The following is a 15,711-nucleotide window of genomic DNA, read 5'->3' as shown; positions in this document are numbered from 1 at the left end:
TTTCCCTTTACTGTTTTACTTGATATTTAAACTAAAATATCTTAATATCGGATCACACTATGTTTAATAAGTTTTTAACTGTACATATTGTTCTGTATCTTTTATGATCTGTGATCGAAATAAAGATTTTTGAAAGTGAAAGAAAGTGATAGGTCTGTGCGTGGGCTGCGGTGGTCCCCAGATTGGGAAGACAAGATTTCGCTTTATGCTGATGATGTGCTTCTTTATCTTACTTCGCCTAGATCCTCTTTGCTTGTCTTTCTCGACATTCCCAGAGTGTTTGGTGAGTTCTCGGGCTTTGCTATTAATTGGGCGAAGTCTGTAATGTTAGTACTGTCGGGAGACCCGCCGGTAATTCCACAGACCTGCCCCCTTCAAATTACTACCACGGGCTTTGTGTATTTGGGAATTTATATTGCCTTGGATGCCAGGACGAGATATGTGGAGAACTTGTTGCCTCCGCTGGCAAGATTACGTACTGATATTTAGCGCTGGAGGGAGTTGCCTCTGTCTCTCCTGGGCAGAGCAGTATTGTTTAAAATGTTGGCGCTTCCTCGGTTCTTATATGCTCTCCAAAACGCTATGGACCCTGTTCCCGCTAAATATTTTAAGGAGATAGAGGCGCTTCAGAGACAACTTATTTGGGATGGTAGACCCCGTATCGCTTATCTTAAACTCACCCTGGCCTGGTATGATGGAGGTATCGGGCTTACTGATCTGAAGAAATATTATTGGGCCTCCCAGTTGACGGCTATTAACCATATAGTTATGGCTTGCCTGGAGACCCTGGATATTCTACGGATTGTATTCAATCGCCCGGGGGAGATTTCCTTCGGGCTTTGTATAATCGTCCGGGATGGTTTTCGCTCGCGGGCCCCATTTCGCATGCGGTGAAGGTCTGGCATGCGGCTAACAGGAGTCTGGGATGGTAAGGGAGATTGTCTCTCGCGACCCCTCTCTTTAGCTACGCCAAATTGGGCAATCTGTGGACCACCAAAGGATTTGACAAGTGGGAGTTGATTGGTATTGGCCAGATTAAAGATGTCTGGGGGAAAGTGGAAATACTGCCCTTCGAAGCGCTCCAGCAGAGACATCATCTTCATAACAATGAGCGGTTTTGTTATCTGCAGGTCAGGCATGCCATCCTCTCCCATGTCCTACCGGGAGAAAACCTCCCCGAGGCCTCCCCTCTTGAGGACCGTGTATTGGATAGGCATATACCAGAGAAAACCATTTAATTGATCTATCGAAAGTTGATTAATCACATGGAAGACCCGTTGGGGTCTCTCAGGGTTGCGTGGGTTGCTGATGGTTTGGAGAGACAATGAGGATTGGGTTGAAGCTGTGTCCTCCCCTAGAGTAGTGGCGATACAGATGAGGTTGCGTCTGGTGCAATTAAAGATCTTACATAGATCGTATGTCACGGGTCCGGGTCTGGTGAGGATGGGATGGAGTACGAATGACGAATGCAAGAGAGGCTGTGGAGAGGTTGCGACATTTCTGCACATACTGTGGCACTGCGATAGTGTTCAGAATTATTGGTGTGCCACTCACGACACATTGAACGAGGTCCTGGGCTATGAGGTGCGATTGGAAGCCCGCAGATGTCTCTTGACTATCTGGGAATCAACGGATCTCAATCAATACCTAAAGCAATGGGTTACACTGGCCTGCATGATTGCGAAGCGTAATATATCAGAGCTTTGGGGAGCAACTCAACCACCACAGCACACTAAATGGGCCCAGGATCTGGACTGGTGTATGTTCCAGGAGCGTGCCGTGTATGTTGCGAGGGGCTGCCCTGAAAAGTGGATAAAGATTTGGGGGCCGTCGAATGCTTACCGTGGCGACATTTGTGTTCCCCCAGCCGGGCTGTCTGATTCTGACACTCAGGGTTCCCCTTGATTCTATGTTCTATACCATTCTGTGTATCATATTCTGTTTGCGAGGCTTCCTCTGCTCCGAGCACTGCAGAAATAACGTTGATCTACCCCAATGCATTTGTTGATTTTGTTTCATTGTTTGTTATATATTAATAAAAAGAATTTTAAAAAAATACCAAACAAATAATGCATACTATAAATGACTAAAACTGTTCATCTGCAAAGTACAAAACACAAACAAATGCTAACAGTTTGTGTCTATGGCAATTATTATTTCCAATAAAATGTATTATAATTTAGAGAAAAGTCTAATTTACTACTCCCACTTCAAACTTCATCACATTGGGGGAAATTAACTCGGGAGGAGTGAGCAAATTTACTATTTCCACTACAAACTAAAGCAGACTGGGAAAGTGTGTGATTTGGGGGAGGGTCATATTTACTATTTCTACCCAAACTCTAACCACATTGAGGAAGTGTTGGAGTACTCAGAAGGAGTAGGGTACGGAGGGATTTCACATTTAGTCATTCAACTGCAAACCTAACTACAATGGGGAAAGTGTAGAACTATTGAGGAGGGAATTTCTGATTGACTATTTACTCCTAACCTAACCACAGAGGGAGAAGTGTTGGAATTTGTGTAGGAGGACGGGGATGGGGGTTCATATGTACTCATCCAACTCCAAACTTAACCATATTGGGAAAGTGTTGGACAAGAGGGGAGAAGTTATGATGTACTATACCACTCCAAACCTAACCTCATTGGGGAAAGAGTTGAACTTTGGGGCCTTCATATTTACTATTTCAATTCAAAACTTAACCACATTGGAGAAATTGATAGACTTTGGGAGGAGGATTCAAAGTTACTATTGCCACTCCAAACATAATCACATTGGAAACGTTTTGAATTTTAGGGTGATTGGTTCATATTTACTATTCCAACACCAAAACTCAAACACATTGTGGAAAGTGATGACCTTGGGGGCACATTGTTTATTCCCACTCCAAATGTAACCATATTGGTGAAAGTGTTGGATTCGTAAGGGTTCAGATTTACTATTCCAACTACAAATATAACTATACTGGGTTTCCCACTACTAACTTAACAACAATAGGGAACATGCTGTACTTTTAGATTTCAAAATTAACTGCTACCATACATGCATAACATGAATTTAATTGAAAAGAATACGTTATATAAATTCAATTGAAATATCACCCAAATGTAAACCACAGAATATGAAAAAGCAAACTGAGAATACTACCAAAAATAAAAAAGTGACTGTATCAAATGTATAGCTATAGTTAATGTTTAAAACAAATTGTACATTTCTACAAATAATTTTTAAAAATAAAAATGTGAAGAGTTTTTATATTGTTAAAATCCATCACACAAATGTAATGCTACTAAGGTTAAACAAAAATGCAAAAACACATATGTTGAGAATAATAAGTATATTAAAAGTACAACATGAACTTAATTGAATTAAAAAATAACCACTCTACTCACATACCCACACAGACACTCAGTTACCCAGTCACAGACCTACTTAGACACTCTTACACCCACTCACAGAATGACTCATACACGTCCCCACCCACTCACAAGCACATTCAGACACTTATACTTACACCCACACACCCAGACAGTCTCACATCCCTGACAGACCTGCTCAGACACTCACATATCCATGTAGACACTCTCACACCCACTCACAGACCTACTCAGACACTTACGTATCCACTCACAGCCCCTCACAGACACACTCACACAGTTACTCACAGACCTACTCAGACACTCGTGCACACACTCACACCCCCACTTAGACACTCACACAGCGAGTCACTTAACCATTGCCAGATTACAGAGTCAAACACAGAGTTGTGAATCCTAAATGTGCTGTTGTGTATTAAATGTGCGCTTTGGTTTGCAAATTCTAAACAAATTCGAAATAAAACAAATAAAAAAGGGATTTGAAAAGAAAATTGATTAGTGTTTGGGAAATGGGTGGCTCTTAGAGGAGCCTTTGGGTTTATTGTTTCTAGATGATAATTACACATAAAGCAGGATGCACTCTTTCAAGTTTTTAATGAACACCCTGTTGCCTTTCCCTGTGAAATGAACTCCATCACTTGTATATGTACTATTCATGTCACAACGTAAATTATTGTTGTATAAAAAGCCCTTGAAATGGTCTCGGAGGAATGCAGAAACAGTTTTATTGACATGTTTTCTGGCTTTGTCTACCTGAGGACAAAATTCTGTTGACCACTTCCATTTCTGCCTTTGGCAAATGTTGAAGAACACCAAGGCACTGTGGGGGATTGACCAAAGGTATCCTTCATCATTTCATTACTCCATTCTCATTTCCAAGTCAAGTCAATACATTCTTTATTTCTGCCTAACAAGGCCATAAAAGCAGAGATAAAAAGCATAGAAATACAATGCAAACAATACAAATTATCCGGCACTGAAGAGCATACACATTAAAATATGAATCAAGAATTCATAGAAGTTATATAGTATAATAAATATGTAGAAGATCATAAAATATAATAAAACCAGATTTAAAGACGACATTTCACAGTGGGGGAGCAAGTTGAGTTGGTTGGGCTAGCCCTATCTTTAGAATTTCTCGGCGTGCACACCACATTGAGAACAGATAACGTGAAACTGAAATGAAATGAAATGAAAATTGGTATTTGTAAAGCACAACTGCCACTCCGAAAGGAGCATCCTAGGGCTCGTGTGAAGGTGAGCGGCTGCTCAGGAGTTCTTAGATGAGAGAGAGGCAAAGTTCATCTGGTGCTCTGAAGATCCAGCTCTTTATTGCTTTCCTATAATGTGTTTTAGTTTTATATGTTCTCAGATGCGGTGGCAGTAGATTCCAGGCCCTGGTGCCCAATACTGTTAGTGTTTTTCCACCCCTAGTTTTGCATCTGAAGCTGGGAGGTTTGAGTAGATTGGCTGGCGGTGACCTGAGGGTTCTGTTTGTTTTATAGAGGGTGAATCCTGATGCAAAGTAGTGTGGCCCCAGTTTTAGTGAGGCTCTGAAGGTGATGAGGAGAATCTTGAAAAGTATTTTCTTGTATAGAGAGAGCCAGGGAAGGGTTTTAAGGGCTGTGGAAGCAGAGGATCTCCGAGGGAGTTTTAAGACCAGCCGCGCTGCTGCATGTTGGATTACTTGGAATCTTTTAAATGCTTGTTTGTTGGCTCCTGCCAGGAGACCGTTGCAGTAGTCTAGGCACGCCAGTGTCAGGGCGACCGCTACTGATTTCCTTGCTGCGAATGGGAGTAGGTCAAATTATTTTTTTAAGGATTTTATGAGGCTGAAACACGTCCCTGCCACCTTCAGTGCATGTGGTTGAAAACTGAATGCAGAGTCAAAATGCACTCCTAAGTTTCTTGCCATCTAACCATATCAGGTGGGGTGGTGTGTCCTCTGGCCACCACTCATTTGGGGAGAAAGAGACTTCTTTACCTATTGGTAGTATCTCAGTTTTTTCGGAGTTGCACTTGAGATGGTTATCCTTCATCCACTGGTGGACCTTGGTGAAATATTTTTTAATGTTGAGTTTGCCTCCGAGTTCTGTTCTAGCGATAGGATCATTTGGGTATCGTCTGTGTAGGACGTGACTTCGATCTCAAATGAAGCTATTAGTGTGATGAGTGGAGTCATGTAGACATTAAACAGCAGAGGGCTTAACGAAGAGCCCTGTGGTACTCAAGTTGTGATGGTGCGTTCCACCGATAAGAAGGTCCCGAGGGACACAGCTTGCCTGCGTGTGGAGAGAAAGGATTTTAACTATTCCAGGGTGGTGTGTGAGATACTGCATGATTTGAGCCTGGAGAGGAGGATGCTGCGTGATATGGTATCAAATGCGGCCGACAGGTCGATTAGGATCAATACTGCCTTTCTTCCTCTGTCAGCGATCATTTTAAGGGAGTCTGTGATTTCCAGGAGTGCAGACTCTGTTGAATGCTTAGGGCGGAAGCCAGATTGTTGGGGGTGGAGGATGTGTACGGCCTCAATGAATTTTGTTAGCTCTTTATGCACAAATTTGTCTGTAATTTTCCTAGTAGGGGAAGGAGTGATATGGGACGTGGGTTGGAGAGGACTGATGGGTCAATGTTAGGCTTCTTTTTCAGGGGTTTCACTATTGCTAGCTTCCACTCTTCTGGCAATGTCCCTGAACTTAAAGAGGAGTTGACAAATTGGGTTGACAGTGTCAATAATTTGGTGAAGGATTGAAGGGGGACAGGCATCTAAGGGAGATCCAGATCTGCATGTTAAGGTAGCTTCACGAGTTTGGTCCATTGAAACAGGTGTGAATGAGCAAATAGAATATTTGGTGGAGTCGTATTTGCGCTCTGAATTGACATGTGTCATGGGGCTAGTGTCTGTGATAACGTCTTTTTGAATGTTCATGATCTTTTCTTCAAAGAAACATGAGATTCGGTCGCATAGCCTTTTTGACGGGTGGAGTTCTTTTTGTAGAGCTTTGGGATTTGTGAAATACTTTACAACCGAAAATAAATTTGTTTGATCTAGTTCGGCCTCCTGCATTTTGCTCGAAAAGTAGACTTTTTTGACTAGCTTAATCTCTTTGTAGTAAAGCATTCTGCTTATTTTGAATGCCTGCTTCTCTTTGGCATCATAACATTTTCTCCATTTTTGCTCGTGTTGTTTACATTAGTTATGTGCTGTTTTTAGTGTTGGTGTGAACCAGGGGGCTCTCTTGGCTTCTGTCTTTCTGTTTGAGTTGGGTTTATCTTGTGAGACAAGTTTGTTACTTATTACAGTCAGCCTATTGTGAAAGAGACGTGAGTCAGCAGCAGTGTTCCCCATGAGTATAGGTATCTGCGCCTTGGCGGTGATGGCCAACTTAGGATGTTGGGCTAGTTGTGCCCAGTTTCGTCTGGTCTGGTGCACCTTTGCTTGTTTATCAAGGTGCATTGTCAAAGGAATACTGAGTGTAAGAGGGACTAGGTTGTTGTCAGACCATATTTGTGGGGTGGGTGGTTCAACTGAAAGAAGGGTGAAGTTAGAGCAGACCCCATCCAGCGTATGACCAGTTTGGTGTGTGGGAGTGTCCATCATCTGGGTCAGTCCAAGTGTTTCTATTATTTGGAGTAAGTTATCTACTCCTGGCTATTTCTTGTCCGCTAGGTGCAATTGAAGTCTCCTAGGAGGGTAAAGTTGGCCTATCTCAAAAAGAAATGACTTAGGGTGTCTCCTAGGGATTCATTAAAATAAGTACTGTGACCCAGTGGGCGTTAAATTAAGGCTCCTGAGAATGACACAGAGGCATTTAGTGAAATGCAGAAGCCAAGACTTTCTGCTCCCTGGACTGTATCTAATTCAAAGATAGTGCAGTGTAGAGTGTCCGTAAGGATAATGGCCATGCCCCCTCCTCTGGTATCCCTGTCTTTCCTATGGATCGTATAGAGAGGAGGTAGGGCTACTGGAATATCTGGGTTGCACCACTTTTTCAACCAGGTCTCAGTAATAAACAGGAAGTCTAATTGTTGCTCCATTATAAGATCTCTAATGGCTTAGCGGTGTTTGCACAGTGAGTGGGCATTGATTAGTCCCCCTTTTAGTTGGGCCATGTTGCTGGGTACACTTGGTTTGGAGATGAATCCTATAAATGGGATTACCAATTAACAGTGGAGGCATAAACAAGCCCCTTGTAACTTCCCAGGTGCTATTGAGATCTTACACAAACCCCCAGTATTAAGCATTTTTAACGCTGCTGAGGAATATTCAATTTTTGGGCCATTTTTGGTAGCCCTTCCTGCCCTTGTCGTGGACTTGGCGGGGATGGGCACAGACGGGCTTGCCTTTGGCGCACCGGCAGCGCGCCCGCTGTGCTCGTTCTGCCCAGCATATGATTATGTAGCTGGCCGGGCGCGAGAGAATGCTGGGTTTCCGGTTTCTCCACCGGATATCAGGCAGCTCAGATCTGGAGGTGTGTCCACTTCCCTCTAATCAAATGGCGTTAGCCGCGTCGGACCGGGGAAGCGGAGGCGGTAGAAATGCCAGCCAGAAATAGTTGTGAGGTAAAGTGCAAAAGAGCCTTTTTTTTAAAAGTATTAAAATCAAGATGTGCAGAGTGCTTGGTTAAGATTATTAGAAAATGCAGAATGTAGTGTACCAGTAATGAGACCTGCAGTGCAATTAAGTATCGTCGCAGAACTCAGTTTGTTTAGAGCTCGGTGAGCGCTCGTCTCACCTTCAGTTCCGCTGCACGACCGGCCCAGCATATGAATATGTAGCTGGCCAGGCGCGGGAGAATGCTGTGTTTCCGTTTTCTCCACCGAAAGTCAGGCAGCTCAGATCTGGAGGTGTGTCCACTTCCATCCAATCAACGGCGTTAGCCGCATCAGACCGGGGAAGCGGCGACGGGAGAAATGCCAGCCCGAAATAGTGCAAAAGAGCCATTTTTTTAAAAGTATTAAAGTCAAGATGTGCAGATTGCTCGGTTAAGATTATCAAAAATTGAATTGCAAATTGAAAAAACTGAATATGCAATGGGCATACTGGAATCATATTTTAAAATCCTAAAAGCCTGGGAGCAGTGGGATGTTCGAGGTTTCTGCACAACTGCCGCAACCAACAGTGGCTCGCTTTCTTATATGCTGGGCAGAAAAATAATAACTGTAGGTCTGTCTCCAGTGTATTGTTACATGTCAGACAGCCTTAGTAGAACTGCCCCCCCCCCCCCCACTTATATGTAAAAGCGGGTAGGGGAAGTGTACCATACCTAAACTGCAAATTTAGCTTTTTAGCAAGGGACGGCTGTATATCGTTGATAACAGGTTCTAACCTGTATTGCAGTTTTACTTTAAGATAAGATGTCAGTGTGCCGGTCCCGGAACTCCCCTGCAATAAGGTAAGATTGTATTCCTTGTAGATCTTTACCAGAGCCTTCCTAGGAGTTGGCGAACAACTGTCTTCTGCACTTGCCCATAAGTCACCTATTCCCATGGAAATTAGAGAGTTCTTAATGTGGGTCAGCGATGGGATTTTGCTTGCTCCCCTGAGGTTTGCCACTTCCCTCAGTTCCTCTCTATACACAGTTCAGGGGTGCTCCATAGAGGACACCAATATAACAAGGGTTTTAGGGTGACCTCTACTGCAATTGGGCTGGATCCAAGATCCATTTGGAGCAGTGTGAGCGGTGTGCTTTTGGGAAGTCCCAGAAATTGTCTAACAAACAAATTCTCAAACTTGGAGAGTTGGTCAGATGGCCGATAACCCTATATTTCCGCCCCATGCAAGGCAGCTCCTCTGGCTTGTGCCTTCTATATGTCCAACACCAGCCCCATCGCTTTGTGTGTGAACTTCCTCTGCAACTTCACTAGCACCCCGTTGTCTGGGCCAATTTTAAACACACTTTCTTGATTTGTACACCCCATTCTATTTTTTCGTTAAGGGACAATCCTAAATATTCATAGACAGAGACTTTCTCTAAAAATTTACCATCTAATTGGGGATTAGGTCATGTTGAGTGCCCTGCGTTGAAAGCTATATATTTGGTTTTCTGGGTGTTAATCTCCAGGCCCCTGCTCTTGCAGATGAGTGGAAGATGTCCAAAGCCCTCTGGATTCCCATGGGGGACTTTGACAGCAGGAGGGTATAGTCGGCGAACATCAAGGCTAGTAACTTGCGGTTCGCCTACTTTGGAGCATCTATATCCCTCCCTGCTGTCAAGGCCTCCACTAAGCCATTAATAAATAAACAAAAGAGGGTCGGGCCAATACAAACCCTTGACGTACATCTCACTCTATAGGTATGCGATCAGTGAGCTCTCCATTTTTCCCATATCTAATCGGAGCAAAATTATATTCATGTAGTCTTTTTAGATTATGGCATAGATCTTGGGGGGGCTCCCAGATCAGAAAGAATGGCCCATCATTTCTCCCTAGGTACTAAATCGAATGCTGATTTTGAGTCCACAAAGATCATGTAGAGGATGCCACCCTCCAAGATCACTGTTTTCTAGTGAAGTAATTGGAACCTGAAGATTTGGTCAAATGTGGACATTTTTTCTCTAAAGCCAGCCTGATAGAGGCTAAGAATAGAGGGGCATATTACCAACGATTAGCGATATTTATCTCTAACTAGGCTTAGCAACAAATTTTTTATCGCTAAGCATCGCCGGAAATTATCGCTGAGATAACGTGCTAGTAGCAACGTTTATCTCCAAAGCGATAGATTTCCCGGCGATTGCGTGAATATCGCTGAGAATACAGCGATATTCACGCATTAGCGACAAAATGCTCTTAGCCATGTCATCCACCTCCCATTGGATAACATGGCTAAGAACTGGTCAGAGCAGGTGTTAGTTTTTGGCGATAGCGGGAATATTTCCATTGCTACGCCGGCCTTGCTAATAGGCGATAGCGACGTTAACGACTGCTTTCTGTCGCTAACTGGTTGGGTACGCCCACTTTGCATGTCATTAGCGATAAATATCGCTGACATGCAAAGCGGGATCCAAACCGCTCGCTATCGCCTCAAGCTGTCGCTAACTGCTGTTAGCGACAGCTTGCTAATAGAGCAATAGAATTATTGCCGCTAAGCAGCCGAAAACAGCTGCTAAAGCGGCGATAATTGCCTATCGCCCTGCTTGGTAATATGCCCCAGAGTGTTCTTCCATCCAACTCTGTAATCGGTCCAGCAGCACTCGAGCGTCTATTTTCTGAGTGACATCAATGAGACTGGATGGGCCGATAACTCACAGGGTGGAGGGGTGAACCCAATATGTAGATCGGAATATTTGCCATTCCCCCCATGTCGTGGGAATCTCCAGAACATACATCCAAAAGATTACGAATATCACAAACACTTTGTATTTTACTTTTATCAGTTCTCAATTTTTCATAAACGCAATACAACAATGAACAACATCTTTCTTCCTGATTCTCTATAATTTGCTGTTGCAAATCTTCAAGAAAAAAACAACATTGACCACTACATTAGCATCGCAGTTGACACCTGAACTATTTTCAAACTGATAACCATCAATCTCTTCAACAGTGTCCTTTTTTTTTCTTGCAATCACATTATCTTGTTTTATTCCTTTTTCTATACCTTCACTACAGATGTTCTCATATCTTCTTTTTCTTCCTATTACACACTTTTCAAATACAGGATATTGACCTAAATTAGAAGCATAAACTCTTCTTAACCGATTATACTCTTTTACACAGTTTGCATCTGCAGTAACCTTTGTGTCATCAAAATCAATCAAAAACAAAGCCGATAAAGTTTTGACTTGCGACAAAGCAACATATGCCACACCCTCTTTAAACACAGTATTTCCAATGTTCACCAAAGCACTTTCTACACTTAAACCTTGAGATTTATGAATAGTCACTGCATATGCCAGAGAAACTGGAAACTGTTTTCTACAGACATATAAATCTTTAACAAGCAAAAAGCACACTGACTAACGACCAATTTGTTTTACTTCTTCAATCTGATCAAATTTTTAAAAATTCAATACCATCTCTATTCAGATAATTAACAAAATCTGCAACTTTGCCTATTGCTCCATTAACTAAACCTTTTTCTACATCCAAATTACGCCTTAAAATTACTGGGCAGTTTTTACATACATATAAATTCTTTTCTAAACCAGCAGTTTTAGATATTGATTTTTCTAAAGAATCCAATTTTGTTTTCAACTTTTCTGTCAAAATAGTAGTGATTCCTTCATGCTTAATTTTATCAATGGCTTTCGTTTTTATTATTTCTTCATTTTCCAGCTTCAAAAGTTGTTCGTTGAATATAGAACACTCACGCACAGTTGGCATTAAGCAGATTACAGATTTGTTTTCTGCAATTTTCATATATATTTTCTCAGGAACAGAATTTTCATTTGGAAACAAATTGGAAAGGAATCAACTCTGCAAAGCTTCTCTGCCATGTTCTGTCAGTACACCACATCTTATATCTTGAAGAATAGTTCCATAATCTTCATCATTTGCCTGTCGCATATTTGTAATGAGTTCCTTGTATTCAAAATATGACCAAATGTTTACATTTCCAACACTACCCAGAGACTTTCTGGTGTCTTCATGCGCAACCATTTTAAATACTGGTTGTCTTTTTATGGGAGTAAGTTGCAGTAGATCTCTAAAAACTATGACACGTTTTCCTCCAAATAACACGTCATACTCTGTTTTAAGAATTTGCTGCATTCTTAAATGCACAAAACCAAGCATTAAGTTTGAGACTATGCTTACCTCATCAATAATCAGAAGTTTATTTTCCTTCAGCACTCTTGAAACTTCTCAACAAGCTTCTCCAGATAGCTTGTGATATTCCAATTTGTTTTCATGCTCCACAGGTAGCATCAGTAAACGATGGAATTTAATTCCTTTAACGTTGTGTGCTGCTAACCCAGTTGGAGCAGTTACAACACAAGCCAAATATGACTCAGTTGTTTTCTGTAGATAACTGGTGTTTACTTTATTAAGAAACTTTTTCCTGTTCCAGCTTGTCCACTCATATACATTCGGATAGGTTGAAAAGATGAGTATGTACATTCTTTCTTTTCATGAAAAAATCCATGAGCAATCTGTAGTCTCACTTGATGATATATTTCTTTCTGTTCAACATTTAGTTGTTCTTCCAAGTTTGCTAACTCTGTTACATCTTCTTGAGCTTTATGCATTACTGTTTCCACCTCGTTCATGGCGATTTCTGCTTCATTTTAAATAATTGGTTGTCCTAGTGGATCTTGACTCAGTGGAGCAGAACTTTGACTGTCTTGAGAACTCTCTCTAGCAATCTCAGCTGAAATAGTAGCTTCTTGATCAATTTCATCGTTCAAAATTTTTACATAATTTGCAAAAGCAGTACATTGTATGGTATCTTTACAAGCATTGAAGGAAACTTCATAGCTCTGAAAATCTCCAAGTAATTCCAATTCTGAGCGCCACGGGTTGAACAGTTGCAAAAGAGCTAAGTAGTAAAATTCCCTTTTATCAGCAGTGTCACAACTCAGCTTCCTGTGATTAATCAAATTTCTTTAGTTTGTTTTACCAAACATCCTTCGGATCCAATCACTTCATATTTTCCATCATTAATGTTCTCAGTAGTATTCCGTTTAAAAGTGTAGTTTTGCAGCACTTCATAGAGACACATGTTCTCAAGATGATGACTTTTGTTTGAGTGATATGTGTCTAACATATTCGTTTTCAAAATATCTGTACTTACTGGATCTTTTTCTGCTAAATATAAAATTTCTTGCACAGATTACAGTACCCGATTTCGCATTGCAGCAAGACCTAGACTCACCCAAATAATTCTTCTAGATTTGGAGTATAGACTTGCAGATGATAACCGATCTGAACATTCATATGCTCCAATTTCTTGATGGGAAAACATCTTCAAACTGAAACTGTATAATTTCTTACTTAGACTCTTTTCGTGAGAAATCTCTTTCCAAATTTCTTTCAATTCTGTCTTTTCTGATTTTGTAATGTAGGACGTTACATATCGAGCAACAGAAATAGAATTGTCCCTAACATATTGAATATCCATGTTAGCATTCCACATGGACAGAATAACCGGATTGTAGTCATTTATGTATTTTGACGCTTCGCTTCATCTTAAATTGTAGGTATTTTTTTGAGACTTTCTTGTGATGACATATCACATAGCTGACATAAAACTGTTCACTCTTCCTTTGGACAGGACGTAGAAATCCAAACCGACATTTGGTATAAAACTTGTCCTTAGACTTGTACTTTTGTCAACAGTATTTTCACATCGATGGCTTTGGAATCGTAAGACTTGTTGTCTTAAGTTTTTTTCTTCTATGCTTTTGGGGGTAGCACATGTAGCATATTCTTCAATAAAGGACAAAACAGTATCATCTGAATCTGTTCCAAATTTTGGGGCATCCTTGATCCATAGTAGCATATGTAGATGAGGAGCTCCTCTTGTTAAATACTCCTTTCTCCAAAAGAAATCCACAGCTTCTCCAAGAGGAGGATTTTTTATTGCAGATAAAAGACATTATAGCTTCAAATCCATGATTAAAATAGCTACATACATTAACAGGATCCAAAGAGCACAATTCTCCAGGTGTCTTGTATTCAATACTGTTTATATTGGAATTTGCCTCTCAAAGAAATTCAAGTAAATCATTCCAAGCGTACTCAGCACAGCTTAGGGTAAGGAACCATGTAGGAGTTCCTAAGTTCCTTAGCATACATTTCAGTTTTCCAGGACAACAGTACCAAAATTCATTAGTGCCACGCTGACATGCCATTAGATTAATCAGCTGAGATTCTAAATGAGCATCCCTCTGGTGCCCTTTATCCATACAATCTGCATATGAAAGTCCAGACAAGTCACTTTCAAACAAAAGATTAAATATATAAGGGGTACATTGTCTAAATCTTGGATCTTCTGCATATAATCTTGTTGTCCGATATTCAGATGCAGGAATTTGTACAGGTCGTTCATCATATCGTCCTCCTTTTCCTGTTGGAAACAACAGCGGAAAACGACGAGCTTCCAAGCTCTCTTCCCATACTCTCATGGGACTTCCCTTTGCTTTTTTTATTTGAAACAACTCAATAATGTTCCCCATCACTTCTTTTGAATGAAGTGGATGTACACTGTAATGTTCATAGATTTCTTCACTTCTTGACAAATCCACTTTTTCAATTTGTCCACTTGATGTTTCAGTATCTTCTGCCAAAAATAATTTCTTTTTCTCCGATATAAACATTTTTATAGTACTCATTGTTTTTTGTTAAAAACAAAGTCGCCTTCTGCACTTTCCTAACATCCACTAACTCCTGCCACTTTCTTACTCTTAGTAGGAACGCCATTAACTAGAATGACTAGTGGTTCATTTTCTACACACTCTACACGAATAGTTTCAACATTTTCCTTTAAGTCTAATGGTAAATATACAACTCTTCTTTTTAATCGTCTTTCTAAATCATAAGGAGGCAATGTACCTGTTTTAGGCTCCATACTAACAATAGCCTGAAATGTGTGCACAAATTGAATAAGAATAGACTCATAGCTATTTAAATCAATCAATTCTTGAAGAATAGCAACCGACTCTAGATTATTATGGACATCTTTAGTGGGCATTTTATTCTCATCTAATTTCTTATAACAATATTTACAAATACGCTGATCAGAACCCAAATCAAAACAATTCTCTACGAACAAATAAGTTGCAAATTGTTTCCACTGATCATTATTTTCTTTCTCTTTTTAAATATTGATCAACACTCCTAGTCTGGTTTTTATAGTGAGTTCGCCGGCAACAAATACAAGAGTAATTTGACCATTCACCTGAAATCCCCTTAAACTTTGTAATTTCACCTTCAAAATGTTTTGTACAACTACGTTCAACATTCTCTTCAACATTTTCTTCTATAAATGCCTGAGTTTCTTCACTCTCTTGTTCAGGACCAAGTAACAAAACTCAATATCATCACAAATCTTCTTCACATCTGAAACTGACCAACGCAAAAGAGCACTGTTCAACTCATTTAACTTTAGTGCTGGACTTTTTGCATAATACAATATTCTGACTAACTTCCGCATTTGAGTATGATGTACTGCCAACATCCTGAAATGATGAAAAACACTTTGACATACTTTTTTAGAAAGACAAGCCATAGAATGACCTTGCAAACCAGTATTTTTTCTCACTCTGCAGGGGTCTGGTCCTTGCAACATCTTAATCTTTTGTTTAACACTTTTTTTTACTATATTCTTGTAAGAAATTATGTAAAAGATCAATAGATTCTTGTCGTACACTACAAATACTACTGCAA

This window comes from Lissotriton vulgaris, chromosome 8, assembly GCF_964263255.1.
Source record: "Lissotriton vulgaris chromosome 8, aLisVul1.2, whole genome shotgun sequence".
NCBI classification, from domain to species: domain Eukaryota; kingdom Metazoa; phylum Chordata; class Amphibia; order Caudata; family Salamandridae; genus Lissotriton; species Lissotriton vulgaris.
The sequence above is the reverse complement of the archived record's forward strand: the minus strand, read 5'-3'. Positions refer to the sequence as shown.